The sequence below is a fragment of the Acanthopagrus latus genome, chromosome 19, assembly GCF_904848185.1.
Source record: "Acanthopagrus latus isolate v.2019 chromosome 19, fAcaLat1.1, whole genome shotgun sequence".
Taxonomy (NCBI): Eukaryota; Metazoa; Chordata; class Actinopteri; order Spariformes; family Sparidae; genus Acanthopagrus; species Acanthopagrus latus.
Window position 1 is genome coordinate 21,308,946 of NC_051057.1, and position 7,701 is coordinate 21,316,646.

Sequence of the window (7,701 nt, forward strand, 5' to 3'; positions counted from 1 at the left end):
TTTCCTTGAGTCTGTGATTAAACACAAAATACAGCACTGCATCTGTATCGCAATGATTTGTGAGTAATTTGGTCAATGTAGTCTTAACTCTGCGTCGCCTCATGCACCACCTTGCAGACTTAATGATTTGTGGATTTGGACCCAGGCACTCAGGGACTTCCTTGGTCTGCAACTACATTAAAGTGTCGGCATTATGGTAATTTGTCCTTAAACCTCCGACCGTGTTGCCGTGTGAAAGAATCAGACCGTTTTCCACAGCACCTTGAGCCAATCCGTGATTTTACACCGTTTTTAAAAAAAAAAAAAAAAACGTTTAAGTTTAAATTTGACTGAGAGGCAGAGAAACAAACAGCAGCAGCAGCAGCTTTTAAAGTCACCACATGCAGAGTTTAGTAACCAGCAAGCAGCATCACCAGCAGAAACACTGGAAAAAAACTTTGCTGCACCTGTAGAAATTCATAGCATAGCATCAAGAATTACCCACATTTGTGTCGCCCTACTGTTGAACCAAAGTCAGAGCTGCTGGCTAAACTGCTTTTCACGTCACTATCACCACCGTTTGGTAAGAAGTAAAAGGAGGTTCCATACCGACCCCTAATGAGTGGTTGTCAGAATGCCTGGATGAGGAGTCCAACCATCACTCACCCAAGTTGCTACTCGCTACTACACGTATAATAAGTTGTTATCTATACAGTATTACATAACCATGATTCAGGGCAGGTGTGAGCACTATGTACACGCTTTCACTTACAACTCATTCTCCTCTAAATTGTCCTCGCCTGATATAAACCTTTTTTTTTTTTTTTTATGATTTGGCCTTGAAGCAGTAGAATCCTCCTGCAGGTGTAACAAATCTATTAGAACCTGACCTGATCCCTTCTCTTTTTTTTTTTTCAACTAACAGGTATTTCAAGCCACAGGTCATTCTCGCACAACACAAGCTCACTGTCGTCCCTTGAGCTGATTACGTTTTTCTGCTAGATGTGAAAATCTTCAAGGCCGAGCGAAAAATTCACAAAGTGTGGAAATCGGTGCTTAAATTCTCTCGTCGCCGCGTGCCTGTTTCCAAAGCGTTCTGCCGAAGAGAACCAGACACTCCAGTGAGCGATGAATGTGATTTCAACAACAGAGTTCATCCTTTTGCGCTATTATCCTTCAATGAACTGTTTCACTCTAATTTGCTGAGCTTAACGCAGCCCGGGGAGCTACATATCCAGCAGTCAAGTCAAATTAGGTCAAATCAATTCCCAGAGCACTTTAAGAAGATTTGTCAAGAGGTGATTTAAAAAGGAAACAAAAAGACAAGAATGCTCGAGAAAAAGGAAAAAAAAAGTATGGTAAATAATTAACGGATATTAAAACAAGGGATATAGAGAAGAAACAGAATAAATACACTGAAAACTCCTCAGAGATTCTGAGTGTGTTTGATGTGAACGAGAGCGCAGTGAGTACAGATGAGCAACCATGAACTCGGCATGCTCTGCACTGTGTGGCTCATACTGTCCCCACCAAAAAAAAGAAAAAAGAAAACCAGCAGGTTAAGTTGACCTTGACTTTACTTGTACACATTAATGCCACAGAGCAGAACACAGGCTACCCACCATTACCCGTCCAAAACATAATGGGAGTCAGCTTTTAATATATAAGCTGTATAAATTAAGTGTCACATCAGTTCCTCACAGTGCAAGCCCTGCACTTAGCCATACAGTTTCAGCAGCTTGATGTTTCAATAAATTTAAAAGGGATTTTTATCCTGCAGCACTGTAGCTAATGTATCTCTCGCAGCACTAAAGGAAAAAAATGGAAGTTCTGGTCATGAATCATCCTGTACGTTTTTGGTGCTGGTTTCAATTTTCTCTTTATTGTACAATCAAGAAGGGATAATTAATTTAGCAGTGTGCAAAGTTGGCTTGATCATACTCTACATAAATCACTCTGCTGTTATCCTAAAGCGGTCAGATCAGCATATTTTTTAGACGTAATTCATATTGTGATAAATCAAATTGACCATACCAGCTTTAAAGCTGCAGTAGGCAGATTTTCCTATGTAAAATAATACTACATCAGTAATGCGTAGATAGTGGTCCTGTGCATTATGTGCTGTTTAATATATTATTTTGCTATTTGCTGTTTACTCGTGAGCAACAGTGGATCCAAAGGCACCCCGTCTCTTGTAAATGAGGACATGTAAGTGTCCCCTGTTTGCCCAGATGAATAGTTGTTTTATTGGGAACCGTCACTCCATTTGTTCCGAGTCTGTTTCTTCTGTCTGCTATAAAAGTGATCAAAGGGGGCGAACAGGAGCGCGCTGTGTGCAGTTTGACGACATCAAATGACATGACTTCTGTGAAGCGAGGTTACATTTTCAAACACTTACCACTGGATGCATATTTAAAGCTGCCAGCATGGGAAGTTGCCCGCTGTAAGTCACAAAGAAGTGGCTTTTGGGAGAGACATACAGTTTTATGTAATGTGATGTTATGGGTGGTTAGACAGTGGTGTTATTCAAAATGAGCCCAAAAAGTGAAATTATGAGTCTTTTTTTTTGTTTTTTTTAATGTGGAAATGTTATTATAGAACCACTTAACGTGGCAGAATGAGCATAGTTCAGCACATGCCTCAGATGAGGAATAAATAAATATTAACAGCTTATTAGCTGATTTCTACAAGCTAGATGATGCTAACAGTAGCTGTGTACAGATCTGAATTATTCACTTTTTGGCTTTCCTGCCTCATCTGTGGGCTCCCTGTCCTGTTTCTTTATCACAGTGAGATTGATTCCTCATTTTTCCAGCCAGCAAAATAAAGTGAGACTTTCCTTGTAACTCATTAACCATATAATTAGCATATACACTGTCGCTGTCATGATCCAAAACGCAAATGCTACTTGCTCACATACTGGTGTTATGTGTCTGTGCAGAACATCAAGACTTGTATTGGTAACGGCTAAAATTGCTAGTTCTGCTAGCATACGCAGATGCCGATTCAGGTGTACTTGTGTTAAGCTGAAGCTGTTTTGATTTTTTGGATGTTTTTTTTAAATAGTAAATCAAATGTTTATGAGTGGGTTGAATATTGATTACATGTGTGAGTTTTCATCAAAAAATATATACAATAAAACCCAACTAAGACCAGCGCTCATTTGCAATTGTAATCCTGAGTATGTATAGTGTACGTTTTCACCCATATTAAAGGTATTAAAGGCATCTTTTTTGTATGTCTTCATATCCTTAATTAAACATTAAAAAGGCCAAAACATGAGCATTGACTTAATCAACATGAATCTTATATTAATGCTAATCACAAATACTGTATTTTTATGAGATCTACTATATTTTTTTTTGGCACATACTGCTGCCACATTGCTACAGGTTTTCTATGTTTATACAGTACACAGCAATATGGAAATCGACCAAACCAGGAGCACCGTGATCTTTGAAATATAGAAACAAAAATCTAGAGTTTCCTTTTTTGTTCAGATTTTCACACAAAATATAAAAACATAATTTACCTGACCACAGTGAATTATTTTTGAATATAGAGTAAGCTTCACACAGTGGGCAGCACAGCTGTTAACAGCAGCTACTGAAAGCAGCTGGATGGGAGCCTTGTGATGCCACTTTGGCCTGTTCGTGTGCGCCCATTGATTCGCCCTCGCTGCCTTAAGGTATGGATTTTGCTCGGCCAAATTTCTATGAGTAGGGTGCCAAAAAAACAGGTGGGAGAGGAAATGGCATGGGCAAGGTTGTATGCATAAACAGCAGCCGCTACAGCATGGCTTGCGGGCTAATAACAGATGCCCACAAATTATACAGCTTCTGCGCTCGCTGCAGCCAAGCAGGCCTGCAATATTTATTGTTTTTGATTTTGCTGTATTTTTGCCGCTGCACTTAAATGGCTAGACATTGAGCGAATTGCAGTTTCATATGTCAGAGAAGATTGAACTCTGTGTGACATGTACAAGGCGGGGTCAGTTCAGGACCAGAAAAAAAGAATTGATTTGCCCCAGTGCTTACTCAAATGAATGGGAGGCTTAATCCTCTGTTGCTGCACTTTTACACATCATAAGCAGGCAGGGCTTTCAAGCCAGAGCATCGGGGACCCAACGCTCCCTAACCAGTACAGCAGCTGCCACATCATCAGTCTCCTTTAAGAGGATCTCACCATGCAGTGCATCCGGATCTTTATGTTCGCTGCTTTCACGGCTTTGCACAGTTCTCGATTTGTATTTATATAAATGCGTTTCTGATTAACATCTGCACAGCATCCAAACCACCTTGTTCCCAGATTAAAACCAAGCAAAGTGAGGCAGCTTTTAGTGTTCTTTTTTGCTCCCAACATGAGGAACTAGATTCCTGTGAACTCATTTAAATCAGGGCTTAATACATTAAAGTGTACCATTTACTGTCATTAGTTAATGTTAGCAGACTCCATTTGTGAGCTTACGTTAGCTACTGTTCCTCTCCGTCAGCAGAGCAGTGAGAGGCACCGAGACGAGGCGCTGGGATGCATATAAAGTCACTCCATCCTTTTGACTGTCGTGGAAAATCAGAGCCGAGCGCTTCACAAAGAAATCCACAGTCCATTATCATTAGAGCAACTTAAACAAAGTCCACAGGCTTTTATAGGCAACAGCGAGAGACGCGGAAGGTCTCATTTTCCACAGTGTGTTACAATCCGCTCGCATATAAAAACATGTAGTCCCTTTAAATGCAGTTTTCAAATTTCATAATGCTTTATTGTTATGCATTTCAATGACCTCTGTAAAGCAGCTGTGTCTGAACGCTGTATGCTTTGCTTTTTCTTGCCCCTCCCATCACCCAGGTGCCACAATTTGCATGACACCACTTTAATTATAATAAGTCTTCCTTAAAGTTAACAGCCAGTGGTTCTTAAATGACTATTTCTACAACACCCATGCAATGCTAAGACCCATTTCTCAGAAAAGAACATTTCCATGGTTAATTGTGTTTTTAGATGTTGTTTAGGTGTTGCTTGTAGACTGAACGCTGAAGGTGGCGAGGTTTTTAAGGTTAACTCGACAGTCTTTGGTTTCACTGCAATGCAAACACATCGCTGGCAGTGGATGTTAAATGTTTATTGCAGAATCTTCCAATCAGGAACACCGTACTCCTATAAATAACCTATAAAAGAGCAACTGCAGCACACAGGTTCTAGTCAGGTGATGTTGAGAGAATTAGAATTTGACGCTCTATATAAAGTGTCTGTTTCCGGGGCAGTTCAGACGCTTGTTGTGGCAGAGTGACCCACTTACCTACAAGTCTGATCCATATTTTTTAAAGTATTCTTCAACAACCACGTTTCCTTTCAGAGGGACACCAACTCTTGATTAATAATTCCATATTTTCTCCACAAGCAGTGAGCCAAACGCCTGAAATATAAATGCAAAGAGATTTGAGATATCTCCTCTCTTCTACCCACATTTTTATACAGCTCCAAAAAACTGATGTCAGAATCACTACTTTTTGGATCCAGTGTTGGCTCTACGTGTGTGAGTGTAAGTGTGTGTGTGTGTTTTATTTATTTATTTATTCATTTATTTATTTGACCTCTACATGTGTTTGCACCATCATAAATCTGGCTACCGGGACAGACACGCTCTGAATACACTGCCTGCCATGTAAATCAATCATTCCTGTAGGGCGTAGAAACCAGCGCATCGTCAGTGCTGCTGCCGAACACTGAGCTGGAGTGTAGCTGAATATTTCAAAAGTTGGGATATTCATAATCAAGCTATTCTGAGACTACATTCGAGTTGGGAGGTCGGCCACTCAGCTCAGATTATTCACAGAGATAGTTATAGGAAACTCTACCAGCAATCTAATTGAAGAGTGAAATCTGTTTTTGCACCTGCATCCTTTTAATTTGCCCTTTTTAGTTTCGAAACATTTTTGTGCAAGTGACATTAGCTGATTTATTTTTATTTTTTTTTTTTTTAGTCTTTTTTTTCGTATTTTTAATTGTACCTAGTCTCTCTCTCTCTCTCTCTCTCTCTCTCTCTCTCTCTCTCTCTCTCTCTCTCTCTCTCTCTCTCTCTCTCTCTCTCTCTGTACATATTAATAAACACGACTGGAAACATGCCAGAATTACAAAAAAAAGGGCTACTTTTCAACTGCAGTCCCTGTTCGGGTGCGAGGTTAGATTCCCAAAGTGAGCCGCAAATCAAAAAACAAGTTTTAAAAAACGACGATCAGGGTTTAAGGCATGGACAAATATGAGAACAGATAGAAGCTGAGCACAAGACATGAGCTGAGCAAATGGTGGCGAGTCGAAGCCAAACCAAGTTACACAACAGCGAGCAAACAGGAGCAGGCGCCGACCTTCCACGTAAATTAGATAACAACTAAGCAAGCGCAGATAAAAGCAAAGACAAGCCATCTGCAGAGACGGATATGAGAAACAGGACAATGGAGATGGGAACACTTTAACAGCATTAGTTGTGCAGTGACAGAGATTTGCCAGATCATGAAGCTTTCATGACTAATGCTAACAAATGAAGCTCCTAACTGTCTAGGAAGTGTTTGTAAGCGCTCCTTGATGTGTTCATGTTCTTTTATGGTGTGGTGTTTTGCAGGCTAAGTCATATTCACATGGGACTAGTTCTACCACACGACCTCACGAGAAGTGAATCACCCCCCGGTGTGTTTCACGCGGCATGTTCTCAGGGGATAACCGACTCGCTGTTTCATTCGATTTGATGACATGAACCCCCCCCCCATATGATGTCAACGCTCTGCATAGCAGTAGTGTTTCAGAGCGTCTGTTCTTCAGCAGCCAAATTAATAACAATTCTGCATGTATCAAAAGCATAAATATAGATTTACAGCTCATTTAGATCAAATATGGTGAAAAAAATGACAACCTCTTCACTCTCAAGCATCAGTGTAGCAATCTCACAGCAGCTGCTGACTGCTTTTCAACATATTCTGAGCAACATTCACGTTCCATACTTGTTCAGTTGTCATACTGCGGAATAATGTTAGATCTTTTAGATTTAAATACAATATCCCATATCATCAGGATGACGACTCGCGCAAGACTAACATTATCACATATGTGTTTGCTGAAATATGGGAGGAAATGTTTTAGACAAATTATAGACATGACAGATTCTCATGAAATTAAAATCACAGACAGTGTTTGCATTGTTACAAACCACTGGAGGTCCCCCATGTAATATTAATCTAGTGTGAAACTGGCTTTACACTGTCAACATAGGTGCAATGTTATATGTTCATCACTTTAACTAAGCTAAACACTGTCTAAAGTGGCTCAAGCTGCTGCAAACCATTCAAATAAGTATATAGAATCAAATATGTTATTGACAAAAATGCGTGTTGCTGCTGTCATTCTGGTAAGTCAAATGTATTTGAATACATTTCTTTCAGTGACTAAAATGACTGAATTTTTCCCTATTTACTTGCCTCTAATGGTCTGTGAATTAACAGGTATAAGCTGTTGATTTATTAAACAATTACTGTATTCTCTTCTGTGCAGAAATTAAGTGCAGAAGGGTGTTTTATTCCTGAATGGTTCTATTTAACAGCTAATGAGAGCTTGTGTTTGGCGGCATGGTTAATGCGTTTTTTGGCATCAATAATTGTCAGGGTGCAAATATTAAGCGACTCTGGCAGATACAACTTTTTTGTTGCACTTTTTTTTAATGGAAATTAGGCATTA